Raw genomic sequence first — 22,722 nt, 5'->3', positions numbered from 1 at the left:
TTGATACTCTACTTACCAAGGAAAAATAGGTGGATGTGGAACATTTCAAATACATCAGACAGTTGAATAAATAAAAAGGACATTGAAAGAATATCTGATAGACAGCGAAGAAGATGCCTTGAAGTTAATATTCCATGAAGGCTTATTGAATACCAAACTAGCCTGCAAGAAAAACCAAATGAACCACACAAAACAATCGTAGCAAGGCAAAGTATTACATTAAAAAAGTACCAGTACATTAAAAAAAGCCTAGCAGGCAAAGCAGATAATAACAAGAACTGGCAATAGCTAACAGCAGGAATGTTGAAGAAGAGGCAAAAGAACTAATTTACTATGTATTGGTTTGTTTGAATTTATAGGCCACCCATCTGGCAGTCTGAGGCAACTCTGGCTCCATAAAGACAGAGCCATAGGAACAAATGTATATAAAGCCAGAATTGAAAAGAACAGATAGCAAATGCCCCCCTTCAAAGAAGCTGAAGAACCAACAGACTGCTTAGCTGCTTAAAGAATATCCCACACACTGATTGCAAACAGCAGCATGATGGTGCACTGCGCTATCTACAAGAAATATCTTTTGCCTGCATGCAAGAACAGATGGGACCACAAACTAGACAAAGTAATAGAAAATGAAGAAGCTAAAGTGCTCTGGCACTTCAGAATTCAAACAAACATCTTTCATATCAATCCCTTATTAGCAATTGTCAATAAGAAAGACAAACTCCAAACTTGATTGCAGAAAATACGACTTCAGCAACGGAGTGGTCAATGCCCGGAATGCACTACCTGAACTCTGTGGTTTCTTCCCCAAACCCCCAAAACTTTAATCTTAGACTGTCTACTGTTGACCTCACCCCATTCCTAAGAGGTCTGTAAGGGGCGTGCATAAGTGCACCAACTTGCCCACCATCCCTGCCCTAATGTCCCCTTTTATTCGTATCCATTTCATGTATTCATAATTATGTTTATACTTATATCTGTTATCTAATACATGCTTGACAAATAAATAAAATAAATACATAAATAAAATAAAAAGTCTGGATAGTGGATATTGCAATACTTGGAGGCAGCAGCAAGAACTAGAGAAAATCACAAAATATAAAGTACTGCAAATACAAATAGAACATTTGTGGCAAAAGAAAGGAAAGGTAGTATCAATAGTAATAGGTGCCTTAGGTGCAATTCCAAAAGATTTGGAGCACACTTGAATACCATCAGCATTGACACAATAAAGTCAGCTTTACCTGGAACAACTTACATTCTGTGACAATATCACGTCCTTTGGAAGAACTTGATAGGTGATAAAAAAAATCAAATCAAATTTGTGCTACAAATAATGGAGCTTATTTCAAGGCATCTGTTAATGTGAGGGTGCCAAGTCTCTTGGAATTCACTTGAATTTTTTTCCGAGATATGTACAGTTTTTCGATTAAACCGTGTATAAACTTTTCAGTGTGTTGTGAAATTAAGGATTTCTTATCAAGTCTTCTGATTACCACAGATATGGAATGCTTTGTAATGTTCATAATGTTGATGGAACTTTTTGGTGAATCTTCTATCTATAACTTTGCAATGAAGAAAAGCAAACTCAAAGAAAATCAATAAGCCAACAATTCAACCCTGACTTACTGGTATTGTCCACTATTGTTCTATCAATCATTTATTTACCATCAGAGAGGTAGCATCAAGATCAACGGAAGTGATAATACCACACTAATGAGGCAATACTGGGAATATTCCATGCGGTTCTGGACACCACAATATGAAAGAGATGCTTAGACCCTAAAAAGCATGCAGAGAAGAACAGCAGAGATGATAAGGAGTCTGGAAACTAAATCATACGAACAGTTGATGGACTGCTGAGTTCATCAACTGTTCCTTTGTTCATCATATAAACATAGGAACAGTTGAGGGAACTAGGCATATCTGGACTATTGAAGAGAAGGATTGGGGGGACATAATAACTGTCTCCCAGTACTTTAGGGGCAGTCATAGACAAGAGGAGGGGATTGACTTATTCTCCAAAGCACCAGAAGGCAGAACAAGAAGTAATGAGTGGAAGCCACGGGTGGGTTCTACTTACCTTTATTACTGGTTCGCAACGAGGCCGCACGCAGAAGCTTCCTAATGAAGTCTGGGTCAATGGGCAGAGCCTCTTGCCAGTTTTACTACTGGTTCTTGCGAACTGGTCCGAACCGGGGGCAACCCACCACTGGTGGAAGCTTGTAAAAGTGAGATCCAACCTAGAATAATGAGAAATTTTCTGTGGGTGCTCTATTATTGTAATTTTTCAAGAATAGGTAACCATTTGATTAGGATGCTATGAGATCTCTGGCCTTGACCAGGGAGTTAGCCTAGAAGAGCTTCATGATTCTATTTTCTCACCCCTCCCTGGGTTTATCATACTTTGGTTAAATTCATATTGAGGGTAACCTTCCCTGGTAGCATTCAGAAGTGCTGGAAGCTATAAGGTGACTCTTGGGAGTACAAAGTGCATCCAATCTTTCTACCAATGATATTTAAACAGTAAGACTCTTGGTTTGAGAAACAGAGAAACATAACATGGCAACTTTCCAAGGTGTCTTTCACTGCCCACTATTAATAAACAGATGGATCAATTGTGCTGATGGCATGTGTCAATATTTTTTGTATGATTTATAAGAACTTAGCTTTGAAACTCTCAATTAAAAATGTTTAACTAGAAGTGAAATGAGATTCTAAGAATCCTCCTAAAATACTGTCATAGCCACAAGTCTCAAATAAATATGCAAACAATCCTGACATGCTTAGTTAAGCGGTCTGTCAGGTAGTGGCAATATAAAAAGCTTTTATTTTTGATTAGGTAAATGGGCAGCCTGCAACCTCTTCAAAGGAAAAAGAGAACAAAAGAAAGCCATGGAGGTTCAGCAAGAAAAAAGAGGAAACATCAGAAGCAGATTTTCCACTCCTAAGGCCTTGGGAGAATTGAGTTTTTCCAGAGCTCAGGAATATATAAATAAGGTCTACGCCTTAAATCAACTCTGTTTAAAGGCCCTCAAGCAGTTGGGTGGTGATAGATGCCTTGGAGAGTTGCCCTCAGTTGAAGGGCAAGTTTAGAAGTTGTGTCTTTCCTTCCGTCCCCTCCTCTCTCCTCCCCCTTCCCCATTTTCTTTCATTTCCTGGTAGGGCTGAAAACAGACTGTGACTACTACAGGGAAGCACCAGATGCTGTCACGGTATGGAAGTCATAATGTAGCAAGAGGCCAAGGTAGAATTCTTGTTCCAACTGTGCGATGGAAAAACAACGATCATCGAGAAAGGTACAAGCTTGTCACACTATTTGTCCTCAGTATGCATGGAAAACCTATTTTACTTTCCTGTCTTGATGAAATGGCCGCATGGAAGGGAGGATTCAGGACCTAAATAGGCCCAAGTGAGAGGAAAGTGGGCATAATACTTAAGAGAAACTAAACTTGGTTGAAAGGTTGATTTCAGAACACAGGAAAAAGGATCTTCTAAAATGGGTAGGTAGATAACTGTAAGTACAATTGTTGGGAAGAGGTGGGGAGATTTTTCTATAAAACTATTGTCACTAGGTTGTAGTTTAAATGCTAACAGTCAGGACAGACTGAAGTAAAGGAAGCTTGCTCGTGTGGAGGAAAAGAGAGTGAACTAGCTCAAAATCATATTTAACACCCTAACTATAAGCGCAGCAAAAGTGAAGGCCAGAAAAAAGAGAGTAAGAACATTTGAACTTAACAAAGCAGGGAGCCCTGCTAACTGTATGACTTATTCATGAGGAAAAGGTGAAGAAGAGAACGCCCTTTGGTACAAGAAATATCAAAACTGTGATCAGTAATCTGGGAAAAAAGCTGAAAGTTTCACCTGTGAAGAGAGGCTGAGAAGTGGTTTTGGAGGTCTACCAAGAAAAGAAAGCTACTGGTCAAGAAAAGCAGATTGAAGATCCAACAAAATATCAACCACAGAAGACTTTTTGCCAAGACAAACAACAGATGGGAAGGAAAGGCAAGTGCTTTGATTACTGGACCTGTAACTCCTATTAGCACTGAACCTGTTGATGTGCTCTTTATTGTTTTCTCGTGATATAATGAAAGCTCTAAGAAGTTTTTAATTGGAATTAAAAACAATAAAAGCTCATAAACAATTATTTTAACAAATGAAAAATATTTCTTTCTTAACTGGAAAAGGAAGTCCCGTTTTAGAAGTCCCCCTGGCTCGTAAGAAGCAGGCTTGTTGAAAATAAATTATACAGAAACTAGAAGGGATTTTTTTTCTAGCCTCAATGCTAAATGTGAAGTTGAATAAAAAGCAAGGCTCCCCAATGCAAACAAACAAGCTTAATTTTGTGTCATAATTCCTTATCACTGCCTGAACTTCACTGCAATTCTTTTCCTGAATAAATCCAAATCCTATCCAAACAATGATTCTGAGTGAGGTCTCTTTGAAACAATCCTTTATTTAGCAGAAGAAGAGGCCCCTCTGTAAGAAGCAAACTCCAGACTGCGGGGATCCTCCATTGCAGGAGTTCATTCTCTGCATCAGCAAATCGTATCTCAGGGGGCAAAGAGATAAGAGCTTTGGCAGCACAATCCTGTAGAAATTCGTGTAAGAGGAAAGGGCGTTCAATGCAATTCACTCCTAAGTAAGGAGATAACACAATTTCAGGTTTTATCCTCCTGATGGAGGATTAAAATTGCTTTACATTTTAATCTAGTAAAAAAATCCAGATTAAGCTGGTCAGAATTTGGTCTCATTTAAATCAGCATGAAAAGATAATGATGATTTACTTCCATTTACTTCCTTAACAGGAATTATTTTGAACGCCCCAATTCTGGCTTTATTTAATTTAAATTATTTATATAGATGCCCCTCTTCAAATCAACTCTGGGTGGCTGGCTCCCGTCAAAAAGATATTTTTAGTTTTAAGGCTTTCGTGATTTATACAAGAGAAGTATGTGAGTTTGGTTCTGTCTCTTGGTATTAGCCATGACACCTCTATGCTTTTAACATGTAAGTTTAAATATCACATGCTACCTTTATGTTCTTGTTGTTACCTTCCTGGTTGCATCTGGCTGGCTAAGATTTAAAGCAGAATATTCATTTAGAGGGGCTTTTGGCTGATTAAGAAATGTATGTTTTTAAATTAATTTGAAATTTGCATGGGATGAAAAAGCTAATGGATTGTAGCCAAAACTGATCCTTTTCTTTTTGCACTATTTTTCTCTTCTCTTCTCTTCTCTTCTCTTCTCTTCTCTTCTCTTCTCTTCTCTTCTCTTCTCTTCTCTTCTCTTCTCCTCTCCTCTCCTCTCCTCTCCTCTCCTCTCCTCTCTTCTCTTCTCTTCTCCTCTCCTCTCCTCTCCTCTCCTCTTCTCTTCTCTTCTCTTCTCTTCTCTTCTCTTCTCTTCTCTTCTCTTCTTCTCTCTCTCTCTTCTCCTCTCTCCTCTCCTCTCCTCTCCTCTCCTCTCCTCTTCTCTTCTGCATTCTCTTCTTTTCTCTTCTCTTCTCTTCTCTTCTCTTCTCTTCTCTTCTCTCCTCTCCTCTCCTCTCCTCTTCTCTTCTCTTCTCTTCTCTTCTCTTCTCTTCTCTTCTCTTCTCTTCTCTTCTCTTCTCTCCTCTTCTCTTCTCTTCTCCTCTCCTCTTCTCTTCTCTTCTCTTCCCTCTTCTATATTCCTTTTGTTGAAGACAATCATTATCTGTTTTTCTTTATATTTCCTTATATTTCCCTGATTTTGCTTTCCTTTTTGTATGTTTATATTAGTTCAATCAAAGTCTAGTTAGTCAGCTATGATTTAGTCTGATCTTATATAATATATTTGCATAATTGCATTTGCATTTATTTTATAATTTGGCCTACTGTTTTGGCAATTAGCCGTATAGATTTAATTTGCAAGTAGGTAACATCAAGCTTTGGTCCAAAAATAGCATTTAAATATTTGTCTCTTTTTAATTAAATTTCATACATTAATTCAAGCCAATCTTTATTGGTCTTGCAGAAAAGTTAAATAGGTTTACATGAAAAGGTAACAGTAAAGCTTGAGCAACCTAATATTTAATGTTTTCCTCAATATACTGGCAGTGTGACTTTGGACTTAGGAAGACTGTTGAGGCTCTGGTAGAATATTTTAACTGCAAAATTCTTTAAATTGTTTTTCTTTCAAAACCATGGTAATATTTGGTTCACTTTGCAACAAGAATGTAGAGGTGATCTATGCTTAACACAAGATTAAATTTCCCATGGATAAAAAAATAAGGTTTTTAAAAAAATTAAATTTATTGGCTGCCCATCTTATCACAGGGCTACCAAACATGATAACCAAACTAAAGCAATTAATGAATTTGTTCAATTAGTATGAGCTGCGGTGGTGCAGTGGTTTGAATGCAGGACTGCAGGCTACTTCTGCTGCCTGCCAACTGCCTGCAATTTGGCAATTTGAATCTTACCAGGCTCAAGGTTGATTCAGCCTTCCATCCTTCTGAGGTCAATGAAATTGTTTCACTGATTGCTGGTGGTAGTGCTGACTCTGTAGCAATAGCAATAGCACTTAGACTTATATACCATTTTACAATGCTTTGCAGCCCTCTCTAAGCAGTTTATAGAGTCAGCATATTTCCCCCAATGATCTGGCTCCTCATTTTACTTAGGATGGAAGACTAAGTCAGCCTTGAGCCTGGTGAGATTTGAACTGCCAAATTGCAGGCAGCCGGCAGGCAGCAGAAGTAGCCTGTAATACTTCACTTTAACCACTTTGCCACCATAGCTCATAAACTACTTAGATAGGTAAACCACTGTGAAGTGGTATATAAGTCTAAGTGCTATTACTATTCAACTGATAATCACAAGAGGCACATATGCAGGACTGAGAAAAGAACAAGCAAACTGGTAGTTGCACCAGTGTAATTCAAGCCCTGCCTCTTTGTATGTGTACTCCAGTGGTGGGTTGTCCCTGGTTTGGACCGGTTCACAAGAACCGGTAGTAAAACTGGTGGGAGGCTCTGCCCACCACTCCGGATGTCGTCATAGGCAATCTGCATATGTGCAGAAGCTTGACGTGCGCATGAGTGATGCACACGTGCACACACAATCCTGTTGCGAACTGGTAGTAAAGGTAAGTAGAACCCACCCCGGTGTACTCCAATGTGTTATGGGACAGCTGCAAAGTCACAGCAGAATCTATTGCCATAATTAATCCCAAGCTTCAATTAGGGATAAACACTGCTTCCAGATGTACTTTGATCTGTAAAGTCATGAAAAATAAGTATAGAAATTATTTCCAGTTCCTAGCATTTCTTGGCTTATTCTCTTACTTTTGATTGCAACCAAACTGAAGCAGTTGCTAAGATTTGCTTATTTTCCCTTCTGCTTATTTTCCTTAACTGGTAGTTCCTTCATATCTATGCAGTAGGTATTCGGTCACGGTCTGAATGTAGCAATGAAACAATTGGTCTAATATTATGGGTGGGAGGCCACTAGCTGATTCAGTGAGGAGAAAACAAGGATATGGGAAAATCAAGTGTGACACTTTGAATCAAACTTGATAGTAATAGTAGTAATACAATTTTATTGGCCAAGTGTGATTGGACACACAAGGAATTTGTCTTGATGCATATGCTCTCAGTGTACATAAAAGAAAAGATATCTTCATCAAGGTACAACACTTACAACACTTAATGATAGTCATAGGCTACAAATAAGCAATCAGAAAACAATCACAATATCAGTATAAATCATAAGGATACCAGCAACAAAGTTACAGTCATACAGTCATTAAGTAGAAAGAGATGCATGATGGGAACAATGAGAAGATTAATAGTAGTGCAGATTTAGTAAATAGTTTGACAGTGTTGAGGGAATTATTTGTTTAGCAGAGTGATGCTGTTCGGGGAAAAACTGTTCTTGTGTCTAGTTGTTCTGGTGTGCAGTGCTCTATAGTGTCATTTTGAGGGTAGGAGTTGAAACAGTTTATGTCCTGGATGTGAGGGATCTGTAAATATTTTCATGGCTCTCTTCTTGATTCATGCAGTATACAGGTCCTCAATGGAAGGCAGGTTGGTAGCAATTGTTTTTTCTGCAGTTCTAATTATCCTCTGAAGTCTGTGTCTGTCTTGTTGGGTTGCAGAACCAAACCAGACAGTTATAGAGGTGCAAATGACAGACTCAATAATTCCTCTGTAGAACTGGATCAGCAGCTCCTTGGGCAGTTTGAGCTTTCTGAGTTGGCACAGAAAGAACATTCTTTGTTGTTCTTTTTTGATGATGTTTTTGATGTTAGTTGTCCATTTTAGATCTTGCAATATGGTAGAACTTAGAAATTTGAAGGTTTCTACTGTTGTTACTGTGTTGTCTAGTATTGTGAGAGGTGGAAGTATGGAAGGGTTTCTCCTAAAATCTACCACCATTTCTACAGTTTTGAGTATGTTCAGTTCCAGATTGTTTCGGTCGCACCACAAGGCTAGTCATTTGACCTCCCGTCTGTATGCGGATTCATCATTGACACTTGGTCACCATGTTTTTATGGACAAGTGGATTGTTCTGATCTTCCTCTTCTCAATTTCTCAATTTAGACTACAAATTGCTACCTTGGTAATTTTCTGTTGGTGCCTCCTTAATGTACTTATAATCAAATTTGACCCTCCTTAGGTCAGCCAAGGTCTGCTAACTCTTGCGTGTTGCTTTGACAGCGTTAAATGCTCCCTTTTGCACGCTACATGGGTTACCATTAAGAGAGCATTTGGAAGCTGCATCTGGTGCAGAGTGCAGTGGCATAGGTAATTCATGAATAGCCCATGTAACACTATTGCTCGGTGAGCTGCGTTGGCTCCTGGACTGCTTCTGGGTACAATTCAAGGTATTATTTGCTAAACCACCTTTAAAGCAGGGGTAAAATTCAGCAGGTTCTGACAGGTTCTTGAGAAACGGTAGTGGAAATTTTGAGCAATTCAGAAAACCGGCAAATTCCACCTTTGGCTGGTTCCAGAGTGGGGTGGGAATGGTGATTTTGCAATATCCTTCTCCCAGGAGTGGGGAGGGAATGGGGATTTTGCAATATCCTTCCCCCAGGAGTGGGGAGGGAATGGGGATTTCGCAGTATCCTTCCCCTGCCACGCCCACCAAGCCACACCCACAGTAGTAAAAAAAATTGGATTCATCACTACTTTATGGCATGGGTCCAGGCTACTTGAGCGACTGTCTCATCCCACCAGGAGTGGGCCACTCCAACCTTGAAAGCAGAAAAGGCATGCTGACACCTTGTCGGCCCAATTATTCCAGCTGGTAGGATCCAGGAAAAGGGCCTTCTTTGCTAATGGACCTGCCTTGTAGAACATCTTGGCCCCAATGTCAGGTTGACCCCCAACCCTCCTATCCTTTCATAAAAGCCTAAAGGCCTGGCTCTGCCAGTTGGCTTAGGGCTCCAATGGGGGAACAGCATAGTGGAGGGGGTAGATCGATTAACAACAGATCCCACTCCCCCCCCATCCTGCTCCTGCCTTCCCCATCTTTTAATTGGGCCACAATATTTGGATTTTGTTTTATGTTTTTGTTTATATAGTTTTTATCTTTTATGATTGTAAGCAACCCAGAGTTACCCTGGGGTGAGATAGGCAGCCTATAAATTTTATGAACAATTAAAATAAATAAATGATACTCTGAACAGTACCATTTGCATTTGGACTATGAAAATCAATACTACAGATAAAAATGGGAGGTTCCCCCTTTTTTTTCTATAGTTAGAACCCATTTATATTATAATGTATGTTGATTGCTTTTATTTAATGTTCCCTGACTGTCACTGCATCTTATGATTCATGATAACTGTATTTTATGATTATAAAAATGATTTATCACTTGTTGTTTGTATGTACACTGAGAGCTTATGTGTCGGAGACAAATTCCTTGTGTATCCAATTACACTTGGCTGATAAAGAATTCTAGAACATTGGTAAATTATACCTTTCAATACTTTATAAAAGATAGATAGATGATAGATAGATAGATGGATAGATAGATAGATAGATTAGATGATGAGATAAATAGAAGATAGAGAGAGAGAGAGAGAGAGAGAAAGAGAGAGAGAGAGAGAGAGACAGACAGACAGACAGACAGGCAGGCAGGCAGACTATAGGTAAATAGATAGATATAGGTCTCCAGGACTAGAACTCATGATCTCCCACTTTCTAGCCTTTTAACTACTACCCCAGACTAGCTCTGTAAAATTTATATGTCTCTTTTTTATTATTGTAAGACTTCAATGAAAGCAAGAAGTGTGTGTTTATGTATGTGTGTGAGAGCGTGAATATTTATGCCCAGATATACGGACTTCAGTGCAAGGCTGAAATGCTCACGCAGGTTATATGATCACACGGAGAAGCAAAAGGCAGACGTTTTCTATTTGGAAGGCAGAGCACACATTTGCTGCAGATTTCCTGCCAACAGCCAAGCTGTGACCTGCATGTATAACTGAGCCTGGACTCCAGTCTTTCGTCTTGTGGGGGTGGGGTGGGGGCATGATCTAAAACTGGCAGGGTGATGACTCCAGGTCTCTCAAACTAAGTCATCTTAAGAGAGAGGAGGAGAAAAAGGCAGCCTTTTGTCTTCAAACCAAACATTATTCTTCCACGAATGACATTTTAATGAGAAGCAGGTCACTCATATCACAGAAAAGTTGGTGCAGTAAAATAGAGTGTTGCTAATCCTAGAGCTAGAGAGCTGGAAGCAGCTTCTGGAGCTGCTGTAGCCGGCCTCCTGCTTGGAATGTGTGCTGCAGGGGAATGCAGCTGAGGAGGGAAGAGAGTCATACCAAGTCCCTAGCAGTAGCTGATCAGGCAAGGTCATGAGCAATCTCCTTGGTGTTGACTAGGACTGTGCTGCAACACTAGAATCCAATGGAGCACATGATTTGCAGTCTAAGTAAGAACTGATCTTAATAATAATAATAATAATAATAATAATAATAATAATAATAATAATAATAATAATAATAATAATAATAATAATAGAATTGATGAGAAACAACTTGAAAAAGTCACCAGATATCAAGATTTGAGAATCGAATTGCAGAGACTCTGGCATAAACCAGTGCAGGTGGTTCCAGTGGTACTCGGCACACTGGGAGCTGTGCCTAAAGACCTAGGCAAGCACTTATAAGCAATTGGTGCTGAAAAGATCACCATTCGTCAGCTGCAGAAGGCCACCTTACTGGGATCTGCTCGCATAATTCGCCGATACATCACACAGTCCTAAACACTTGGGAAGCGTTCGACTAGGGATCTGTGATACGAAATCCAGCATAGTTACCTCGTTTGCTGTGTATACTGTCATAATAATAATAATAATAATAATAATAATAATAATAATAATAATAATAATAATAAGAAGAAGAAGAAGAAGAAGAAGAAGAAGAAGAAGAAGAAGAAGAAGAAGAAGAAGAAGAAGAAGAAGAAGAAGAAGAAGAAGAAGAAGAAGTTGCTCAGATGGTCCACTGGAACTTGTGTCACAACTACCTGTAGCAAAGAACTGGTGGGATCATAAGCCTGAAAAAGTGATTGAAAATGAGAATGCAAAACTACTGTGGGATTTCTGAATACAGACTGATAAAGTTTTGGAACACAATACCCAGATATCACGATTGTGAAAAAGAAAAAAGTGTGGATAGTCGACATTGCTATACTTGGTGACAGCAGAATTGATGAGATACAACTTGAAAAAGTCACCAGATATCAAGATTTGAGAATCGAATTGCAGAGACTCTGGCATAAACCAGTGCAGTGGTACTTGGCACACTGGGTACTTGGCCAGTGGTACTTGGCACACTGGGAGCTGTGCCTAAAGACCTAGGCAAGCACTTAAAAGCAATTGGCGCTGACAAGATCACCATTGGTCAGCTGTAGAAGGCCACCTTACTGGGATCTGCTCGCATAATTCGCCGATACATCATGCAGTCCTAAATGCTTGGGAAGTGTTCGACTAGGGATCTGTGATACCAAATCCAGCATAGTTACCTCGTTTGCTGTGTATACTGTCATTTTGTGTATAATAATAATAATAATAATAATAATAATAATAATAATAATAATAATAATAATAATAATAACAACAACAACAACAACAACAACAACAACAACAACAACAACAACAACCACCAACACCACCACCACCACCACCACCACCTGGCCATCCAAACTACATGGTTATGGATGAAACATGTAACAGTGATACCCATTGTCATTGGGGCACTTGGTACCATGTCCAAGAATTTTATAAGACACATCAACAAATTGCAGTTTGCTGCAATAACACCAGCAGAACTGCAAAAAACTGTGCTACTTGGAATATCGTACATCTTAAGAAGGTACTTGGTTGATGCCTAGGACGCTGGCAGCAACCCGTATCAACCATTAGCACCAGTCAATGGTATTTGTGATGCCTTCTTGAACATTTCAGTTGACTGAGTTTCATGTTTGATGAATAAAGATAATAATAGCCTTTATTGTCATTGTACATCATGTATACAACCAAACTGGTTTAGCCGCTACTGGTGCAATCCATAACAGAAAATACAAGACAATACAGTTCAATTTATACAAGTAATTAGGGAAAGAAAAAAAACTAGCCATACATTTCCATATGTACATGGAGTGATTGTGATTTGTGTTTAGGAGTCTGACAGCACATGGGTAGAAACTGTTTTTAAAACTGTTTGTCCAGCTGGCTATACTTCGATGTCTTCTGCCCAATGGTAAAGGTGAAAAGAGACACTGGCCAGGGTGTGAATCATCCCTAAGTATCTTCCTTACTCTGCTGAAACAGCAGGACCTGGCAATGTCATCCAGTGGTGTTAGAGGGCAACCAATGGTTTCTTGTGCTGAATTGATCACTCTCTGTAGCACCTTCCTGTCCACAGCTGTTAATCCAGCGTACCATATTGTTATACAGTATGTGAGGACCTCTTAATAAGGACTCGGGGATGCTTATATTGAAAGGGATGGGGTACCCTGGGGTCCAAATTCTGGATGCCCAGAAAAGTTCCACTACATTTTTGTTTATGCAGTGTGGTTGTCAGTGTTCTGAGTAATGCACCCATTCAAAGCAGAACTCTGAGACAGGTAAATCCCACAAAGTAAATGTTTATTGGATACATCATATTGGCACATCTGGTGAAAACCAACTTTGGAAGTTCCCGTGGTTTTCACTTAATTAAAAGAATAAAACTTCCCCCCTCCTCAGTGTCATCAGTCACATGGTCCAATGAATACAGCAGGCAGGCTCCTCTCTTCCTTCACCAGCCACCAGTTATGATGACCTTGGTTCCCACAGGAAAAAAAATTATTTTGACGGCACGCTGGGCTATCTACTTCCCCCCCTCCAGTGGTGGGTTTCAAAATTTTTTACTACTGGTTCTGTGGGTGTGGCTTGGTGGGCGTGGCATGGCTTGATGGGCATGGCAGGGGAAGGATACTGGAAAATCTCTATTCACACCCCACTCCAGGGGAAGGTTATTGCAAAATCTCCATTCCCACCTCACTCCAGGGGAAGGTTACTGCAAAATCCCCATTTCCTCCTGATCAGCTGGGACTTGGGAGGCAGAGAATAGATGGGGTAGTCAGAATTACTACCGGTTCTCCGAACTACTCAAAATTTTCACTACCGGTTCTCCAGAACTGGTCAGAACCTGCTGAAACCCACCTTTGCCCCCCTTCCCTTCCCCTCTCAGGCTGTGTGGCAACTGTGAGGCAGTACAAGACAGCTTAAGTCAGGTTCGCTTCAGAGTTGACAGTGATGGTGCTTGTTGACCCGAAAAGTGAAACCTTCACCTATGGGAAAAACAATAGGATGATGATGATGAATAGTGTGATGGAAACACCAGACTGGGTCCCCCCCCCAAAGAAATTGTAAAGATAAGGTAAAGGAGTCCCTGCAGATTTTTACTTTGCTAGCCACAGTTGCAGTGGCAGCAGTGCTCATCTCCATTTCAAGGCCATTGAGCCAGTGCTGTCCAAAGACATTTCCATGGTCATGTGGCCAGCATGATATCATGGAGCACTGTTACCTTCCCATTGAAGTGCAACCTATTTATCTACTTACATTTGCATGTTTTCAAACTGCTAGATGAGCAGCGGCAGGGATGAGGATGGGAGCTCACCCCATCACGTAGCCTTCGGGTCTCGAACTTGGCCATTAACCAGGTTCAGCCTAGTTAACTGCTGAGCCATGGCATCATCCCCAACCAACTGGTAATGAGGCAAAAAGAAGGAATAGATTCGCCACATCAATTAGAAGTAGATACTTCAAGATATGTAGAAAAGCAGCAAGAATGTTTTAGTTCTTTCACCCTCACCTTGCATCCCAATATGATACAAACATAATCTGGCCATCCCCCCTCTTGTTATATCCCATGAAGTTGCATTCTGCTGGTCCCAGCCCTTGCATAAGGCAAGCTTAGGCTCAATTTCATTTTACTGGTGTAGAGGTCCCGTCGCCCCCATCTTTAGTGTTCCATTGATTTAAGCATAGGTAGAGAGCAATTCAACTCAATAATGGGAAAAGTTGGTAGATACATTTGTCCTGAATCAGCAGAGAGTTGCAAAATACCTATGGATATATTTTTTTTAGGTAAGAAATGCTCCAGGGAATTTTACTTCGGGAGTCCAATCTGCACACAGTGTGCTTAGAGTAAACACATGACAGTAAACCAGAGTAAACCTGCAGGGATTTTACCAGCACTATTATTGCTATGCCCACTTATCTGAACTGAAATTGGAGTGGCTCACCCTTCAAATGAGTCCTTAAACATTTAACCTCTTGCCCCTTTTTTAATTGGAAAAAAAAACACCTTTATTTCTTTTCCCAACACACTAACTTTTTAAGTGCCAGAGGACTAAAATAACCATGCTGTTTTATCATTCAGCATTATGTTAAGTTGCAAAATATTTTACAAGATCAGTGCAGCAAAACCTTAAACTGAATGCATTTCTTTTTAATATTCTTTTAATATCAATAAGAACAGGGCAGGTGTAACTAAGACTTTAGGATGTGGTTTCTCTAAGAGTTAATTGCACCCTTTGAATATTTTTATCACTAGGAAGGTGTGATTACTGAATGTATCAAGCTTGTTGTAGAAAGTTCAGAATTTCATATGTATGTGTGTGTGTATGTATGTATGTGTATAAATAGATAGATAGATAGATAGATAGATAGATAGATAGATAGATAGATAGATAGATAGATAGATAGATAAAACAAAAAAGCTTCTCATGTTTGTTAAGTTTGATGTTAAACCAGAATTACATTGCTGAGAGTTTAGGCACTATGGCCACATGGTGGTAGAAGTGGACTGGATTCATATAAGTTCTCTGCATAGGTGAAGAAGATGTTTTAAGGTAGCCAAGTATAGCAATTAAAAAGGCAAATGCTTTAAACATTTTCCCCTTATCTCCTAGTAAGTACTCTGCATAGATATGGCTTGTTCCAAGATGGCGCCAACGAAGGCTGCCTCGGTGAAATGCTCTCTAATGGTTTCTTTATTTCTAATTATTCCCTGCAACTCACTATGGATTTCCTACTCACGAGACCATCTGCTAAAAATTAAGCAACATTTCTTTAAGGAGCAGCTTTCTGTAATCTCACCCCCCCCCCCCGTCTTTACAAACGCGGAAGAGATTCTAACACACAAAGTGGCAATTTCCCGGAGCCATGGATTACAAAAAAACAACAACAACAACAAACGACAGAAGCAGCGAAGGAGAGGTAAACGGGTGGGGATTCTAATCAAGCTAAGAAATAAGAGAAATAAAACTCTTCTGCCTTCAATTTTCCTAACCAATGTACATTCACTTGCAAATAAGAAGGATGAAATACTCTTCTTAAACAAATACAGTTCTGATTTTCACAATTCAGCAGTCCTATACTTCTCTGAAACCTGGTTAAATGAATCAACTGAAGATGGCAGCCTGCATATCCCAGGGTTTCAGATTGAATGATCAGACAGAATTACAGAAACATCTGGTAAAAAGAAGGGAGGAGGCTTATGCCTATATATTAATAGCAGCTGGTGTCAGGATTTAACTGTAATTTACAAATTCTGTGATGAAAATTTAGAGACTTTAATTATCAACAGCAAACCATACTATTCGCCTCATGAATTTTCCTCATTTCTTCTAATTGATGTTTATGTCCCACCACAAGCCTGTGTAAACAAGGCATTACAAACTCTAGCTGACCAAATCATGGAGGCTGAAGCCAAATACCCCGATTCACTGGCCATTATTTTGGGAGATCTAAACAAGGCAAACTTAAGGAAAGAGCTATCAAAATACTTTCAGCATGTCAATTCTCCCACTAGAAGCAAGAATACTTTAGACCATTGCTACACAACAATAAAAGATGCTTATCGGTCTTTACCACGAGCAGCTGTAGGACACTCTGATCATTGCATGATTCACCTTGTACCTGCGTACAGGCAAAGACTTAAAACCACAAAACCAACAATTAAATCAATGAAGACCTGGACGGAGGAGGCAAAATTAAAGCTACAGGTCTGCTTTGACTGCACTGATTGGAGTATTTTTGAAGATACCTCTGCAGTCCTGGATGAACTCTCAGATACTGTAACATCTTATGTCAGCTTCCATGAAGACCTATGTGTACTGACAAGGAACTTGCGAATATACAGTAACAACAAACCTTGGTTCACACCTAAACTTAGGCAGCTACATCATTCCAAAGAGGAAGCCTACAGAAAAGGTGATAAAATGCTGTACAATCAGGCCAGAAAGGGCGATCAGAGCATCAAAAAGAAGCTACTCTGAAAAGCTAAAGAATCAGTTCTTAACAAATGAACCAGCAAACGTGGAAAACTCTTAAAAATATTACCGGCTATGGCAAACCTCCTTCCCAGGCTGAAGGAAATCAACAACTGGCAGATGACCTGAATAAGTTTTACTGCAGGTTTGAAAGGAAACTACAGCCACCTATCTCCATAACCCCCATCTCAGACACACCAACAACAGCCAAGCCTCCTACAACTGACCCCATCCCATTGGGTTCACAACCCCTAGTGATCACAGAAAAGGAAGTGCAGGACCTATTTCACAGACAAAAGCCAGGAAAAGCTCCAGGCCCAGACAAGATAACTCCTTCTTGCTTAAAAGTCTGTGCTGACCAATTAGCCCCCATCTTCACCCATATCTTCAATAAATCACTAGAGATGTGCTATGTTCCTTCTTGCTTCAAATGCTCTACCATCATTCCAGTGCCGAAGAAGCCCACCATCAAGGAACTGAATGACCACAGACCAGTTGCGTTAACATCTGTAGTCATGAAAACCTTTGAAAAGCTAGTGCTGTCCCACTTGAAAATCATCATGGATCCGCTGTTAGACTCCTTGCAATTTGCATACCAAGCAAATAGATCAACAGATGATGCTGTTAATATGGCTCTGCATTACATCCTACAACATCTTGAGTCTCCAAAGACCTATGCAAGGGTCCTCTTTGTAGACTTTAGTTCAGCATTCAATACCATCATTCCAGACATTCTTCTAACTAAGCTAAACCAGCTATAGGTACCTGAATAGACTTGTAAGTGGATCACAAGCTTCCTAACAAATAGGAAGCAGCGGGTGAAGCTAAGCAGGATCACATCAAATACCTGTACAATTAGCACAGGACCCCCCAAGGCTGTGTGCTCTCCCCACTTCTCTTCTCTCTGTATACCAATGACTGCATCTCCAACGATCCATCTGTTAAACAATTGAAGTTCGCAGATGACACAACAGTGATCGGTCTCATTCGAGACAATGATGAATCCATATACAGACAGGAGGTTGAACGACTAGCCTCTTGTTGCGACCAAAATAATCTGGAACTGAATACACTCAAAACCATAGAAATGGTGATAGACTTTAGGAAAAACCCTTCCATACTTCCACCTCTCACAATACTAGACAACACAGTATCAACAGTAGAAAGCTTCAAATGTCTAGGTTCTACCATATTGCAAGATCTAAAATGGACAACTAACATCAAAAACATCATCAAAAAAGAACAACAAAGAATGTTCTTTCTGTGCCAACTCAGAAAGCTCAAACTGCCCAAGGAGCTGCTGATCCAGTTCTACAGAGGAATTATTGAGTCTGTCATTTGCACCTCTATAACTGTCTGGTTTGGTTCTGCAACCCAACAAGACAGACACAGACTTCAGAGGATAATTAGAACTGCAGAAAAAACAATTGCTACCAACCTGCCTTCCATTGAGGACCTGTATACTGCATGAATCAAGAAGAGGGCCATGAAAATATTTACAGATCCCTCACATCCTGGACATAAACTGTTTAAACTCCTACCCTCAAAACGACGCTATAGAGCACTGCACACCAGAACAACTAGACACAAGAACAGTTTTTTCCCAAATGCCATCACTCTGCTAAAAAATAATTCCCTCAACACTGTCAAACTATTTACTAAATCTGCACTACTATTAATCTTCTCATCGTTCCCATCACCCATCTCCTTCCATTTATGACTGTATGACTGTAACTTTCTTGCTGGCAATCCTTATGATTTATATTGATATTGATTGTTTCCTGATTGCTTATTTGTAGCCTATGACTATCATTAAGTGTTGCATCATTAAGTGTTAAATTTGTACCCTATGACCATCATTAAGTGTTGTAAGTGTTGTACCTTGATGAAGGAATCTTTTCTTTTATGTACACTGAGAGCATATGCACGAAGACAAATTCCTTGTGTGTCCAATCACACTTGGCCAATAAAAATTCTATTCTATTCTATTCTACATTGGCTATGAGATTTCCTTCCTTTCCTAAAATTTCAGATCATTTCCAAAGAAGACTTGAGAAAAATGCTTTTGCTACATGTTTAAATAGGAATAGACAGGACAATATGATCAATGCGAAGGCCAAGTTCTTACTTATTATTTATTTAAATCCAGAAAAATGACTCCTACCTTGGTTTCTGTCAGTTTTATTATAATGATTCAGAAGACTACCTTGCTGGGGAAAAAATATGTTTCCTCAAAGAAAGAAAAAAACCCATGCATTGCTGTTGATTAAATGGGAAAGCAACAGGGTCAAAAGCACATCATTTATCTGGCTTTAAATAAGCCACTCGTGACCCCAAAGTGCTGTTGAAAGAAACATCGTTTCTGAATGTTAGTACACTTTGTGAGACCAGGAATCTGGCCTCACCAACCCAATGATTACTGAAGCAAGATTTATACCTATAACAGAAAGAAGATCCATTTAAGGAAAAACATGATGGGGATAGACAAAGCCTAGCACCTAATGGTAGCTATGCCTTCCCAGAAGAGGCAAACAGCAGGGTTTTGTGTGTCTATATGTGTGTTGTGTGCCTGGCAGTCGCATCTGCAAGACATAAAAGGGGTGCAGCTTGCATAGTGATATCATAATTCTCAATGGTAGCTTTTGCATTCTGAATCCCTTTGGCCTTCCTGCTGGCATTGGTGGTACCTGGGAAAAGAGACAGAAGCAGTGGTGGGATTCAAGTAATTAACAACCGGTTCTCTGCCCTAATGATTTCTCCCAACAACCAGTTTGCCAAACTGCTCAGAAAGTTAACAACCGGTTTTCCCGAAGTGGTGCGAACTGGCTGAATCCCACCACTGGACAGAAGGAAATGACCCCCCCCTACACCTCCAGAGTAGCAATCTCAAGAGGAAGAGCCAGCAGAGTGAAAGATAAAAAAGAAACACACAATGCATCCTTAACACTTCCACCCTTTCCAGACAAGTTATATGAATCCCGTCCTCCTTTTCCACCATTTGGCCAAGGTCAGGTTCCAAGACAGAAGAAAGGCGCTGGAAATAAAATGGAGGCTGATTGGAAAGAAGGATTCTGTTTATTGATGAATAGTTTGGGGATAGCTGACACAATGGTTGAATGAGTGGATGGGTCTTTATAGGTTTCTGTGAGTTCGAAGTCTGAACTGTTCTGGAGATTGTGCAATGAAAGGGATTGTGTCTTTTACTATTTCAGTGGTAGTGGGTTAAACCTATTATGTCCTAAAAGGTCATGTCCTGTCCTTAGGTTTTGGGTGGGGGAATGCAAATTCTTTTTTTTTTAATTTTCAAAAAACCTTTATTAAATTTTAAAATATTAAAATACAAATACATTTGCAACGAAAATACGTCCATAATAATTGTACAATTCAACGTTGTTCTGACAGTACACAAATCTTAACTATATTCCCAAATATTCCTACGTGATCAAGTATGTGTAAACACAATTTATGTCTTATTTTGATCTATATATTTCCTATTTTTCTTTTCTATCTATTGATACCAGTTTTCCCGTGTTGAGTAATATTCTGGGTCTTCATTATTATTTAATTCTATAGTAAGTTTGTCCATTTCTGCACACTCAAAAATTCTCCGGGTTATTACACAATCTGTCGGTATAGTGGACATTTTCCAAGCTTGTGCGAGTACAATCCTCGCTGCTGTAGTGATATGAATGTTCAGATATTTAATCTTTTTAGGATATTTTCCTTTAATAATCCCCAGAAGAAACAATTCAGCCTTCAATTTTATTTGGCAATGCGTAATTTCATTTAGCCATTTTTGTATTTTAATCCAGTATTTTTGATTTTTGGCCAAAGGCACCATACATGAAAAAAGGTACTTGCGTTTTTTTACATTTCCAGCAATTAGGGTTTAGATTGGGATACATTTTAGCAAGTCTCGTTGTGGCTAAGTGCCACCGATAGAACATTTTATACTGATTTCCTTTATATGTGGCGGATTTTGTTAATGTATAATTTTTCTTCCAGATTTTTTCCCAATCTTCTAACTCAATATTACGTCCCACATTTTTAGCCCATGCTATCATTGGTCCCTTTATGATTTCCTCTTCCAAATCAAAGTTTAGTTTTAGATAGTAATTTCTCTTTTGGGCCTGTTAATAATTTGTCTAAAAAGGTAAAGGTAAAGGTTCCCCTTGCACATACATGCTAGTCGTTGCCGACTCTAGGGGGCGGTGCTCATCTCCGTTTCAAAGCCGAAGAGCCAGCGCTGTCCGAAGACGTTTCCGTGGTCATGTGGGCGGCATGGCTTAATGCCAAAGGCACACGGAACGCTGTTACCTTCCCACCAAAGGTGGTCCCTATTTTTTCTACTTGCATTTTTATATGCTTTCGAAACTGCTAGGTTGGGAGAAGCTAGGTTGGGAGAAGCCAGCCCGCTATTTTAAAATAGTACTTCTTCCTGATTCCTTCCCTTCCCTGTATCAGTGAATCTCTCGCAATGTATGTCTATAGAAATAGAAATGTTTCTTGTTTCTGGCATTCCATATGAAAGCAGGGGGAATGCATCACCTGGAGCTGAAGGTGCTTTTGTTTGTGAATAGATTGGCACAGTCTTTGTTATAGGAACAAAATATCCATCTCTAAAGACTTCAGACATCTGCTTGGGGCTGTTTTACTATGCAGGAAATGGGCTGCTTTCTGTCTTCAAGAGCATGTTTCTCCATTTATAATATTCTGCCTCTTTTGATATTCCCTAACAATATTTCATTCTCTGGGGAGGGAGTGCATAATTACTTCTTACAGAATTTTTTTTTAAAAAAATGTTTGTTTGTTTGTTTATGTAGAGTTCAATAGTTGCCCACGTCTACAAGTGACACTGGGTGGTGTATATCAAAAAATATAAAAACAATTAAACCAGTACAGAATAAATATATGTGGCACTAAGTAAAGTGGTTACTACAGGGCTACAGACGCAGTGGCTAAGACGCTGAGCTTGTTGATCAGAAAGGTCAACAGTTTGGCAGTTCGAATCCCTAGAACCGCGTAGTGGAGTGAGCTCCCATTATTTGTCCCAGCTTCTGCCAACCTAGCAGTTCGAAAGCGTGTAAAAATGCAAGTAGAAAAATAGGGACCACCTTTGGTGGGAAGGTAACAGCGTTCTGTGAACCTTTGGCATTTAGTCTTGCTGGCCACATGACCATGGAGGCGTCTTCGGACAACGCTGGCTCTTCGGCTTTGAAATTGGAGATGACCACTGCCCCCTAGAGTCAGGAATGACTAGCACATATGTGCGAGGGGAACCTTTACCTTTATCTTTAAAGTGGTTACTATGGATGTTAAGGCAGCCAATAAGTGGGGTCTTTAACACATTTGGGGCCTCAAGTCCAGGCACACAACCAAGTCTTCAAGGCCTTGTGAAAGGCGAAAAGTGTCAGTGTCATCCTGATATCTGAAGGAAGAGTATTCCAGAGGGCAGGAGCCATTACACCCCTGCATAAAGAAATAAATATTAAAAGGGGAAGAAAATAAAGGCAAAATGGGAAAGAAGTTTAAAATTCAATTATGGAGGCTTAATTTATTTAAATATAAAAATTTAGGGCTTGCAGCTTTTATTTTTCAATGTTTTGAAAAGGAGGCACCATAAAATTCCTATCTGTTGGCAAAAACCAATTGGAAGTATATTCTAAAGTGTTGGAGTTGACCTATAATACCTTTCAAGCTTGGCACTGGATATCTATAGGACTGCCTTCTAACAACATTGGCCCAATCTATTAGAAAAAACTATTAATGCAGGGATGTCTAACTCGCATCATCATGTCATCACGTGACATATCATGACTTTTCCCCCCTTCACTAAAATTGGGATGGGTACGGCTAGCGCATGACTAGGGGATGAGAACGGCTAGAACTTCTGGTCCATGGGCCGCGAGTTTGACACCCTGTATT

General features: G+C 39.7%; 1 protein-coding gene across 1 annotated transcript in view; it reads left to right on the top strand.

Annotated features, from left to right (window-relative positions):
* The first annotated feature begins 3,167 nt into the window (after nucleotides 1-3,167).
* Nucleotides 3,168-22,722, top strand: part of OXTR (oxytocin receptor) — a 45,021-nt gene continuing 25,466 nt past the window's right edge. The window contains exon 1 of the mRNA XM_058173292.1: nucleotides 3,168-3,299. The gene's annotated coding sequence lies outside the window, so the exon portion shown is untranslated. The remainder of the gene's footprint in view (nucleotides 3,300-22,722) is intronic.

This window comes from Ahaetulla prasina, chromosome 2, assembly GCF_028640845.1.
Source record: "Ahaetulla prasina isolate Xishuangbanna chromosome 2, ASM2864084v1, whole genome shotgun sequence".
NCBI classification, from domain to species: Eukaryota; Metazoa; Chordata; class Lepidosauria; order Squamata; family Colubridae; genus Ahaetulla; species Ahaetulla prasina.
Note: the sequence above shows the minus strand (reverse complement) of the source record. Positions and strands in the feature narration are given on the sequence as shown.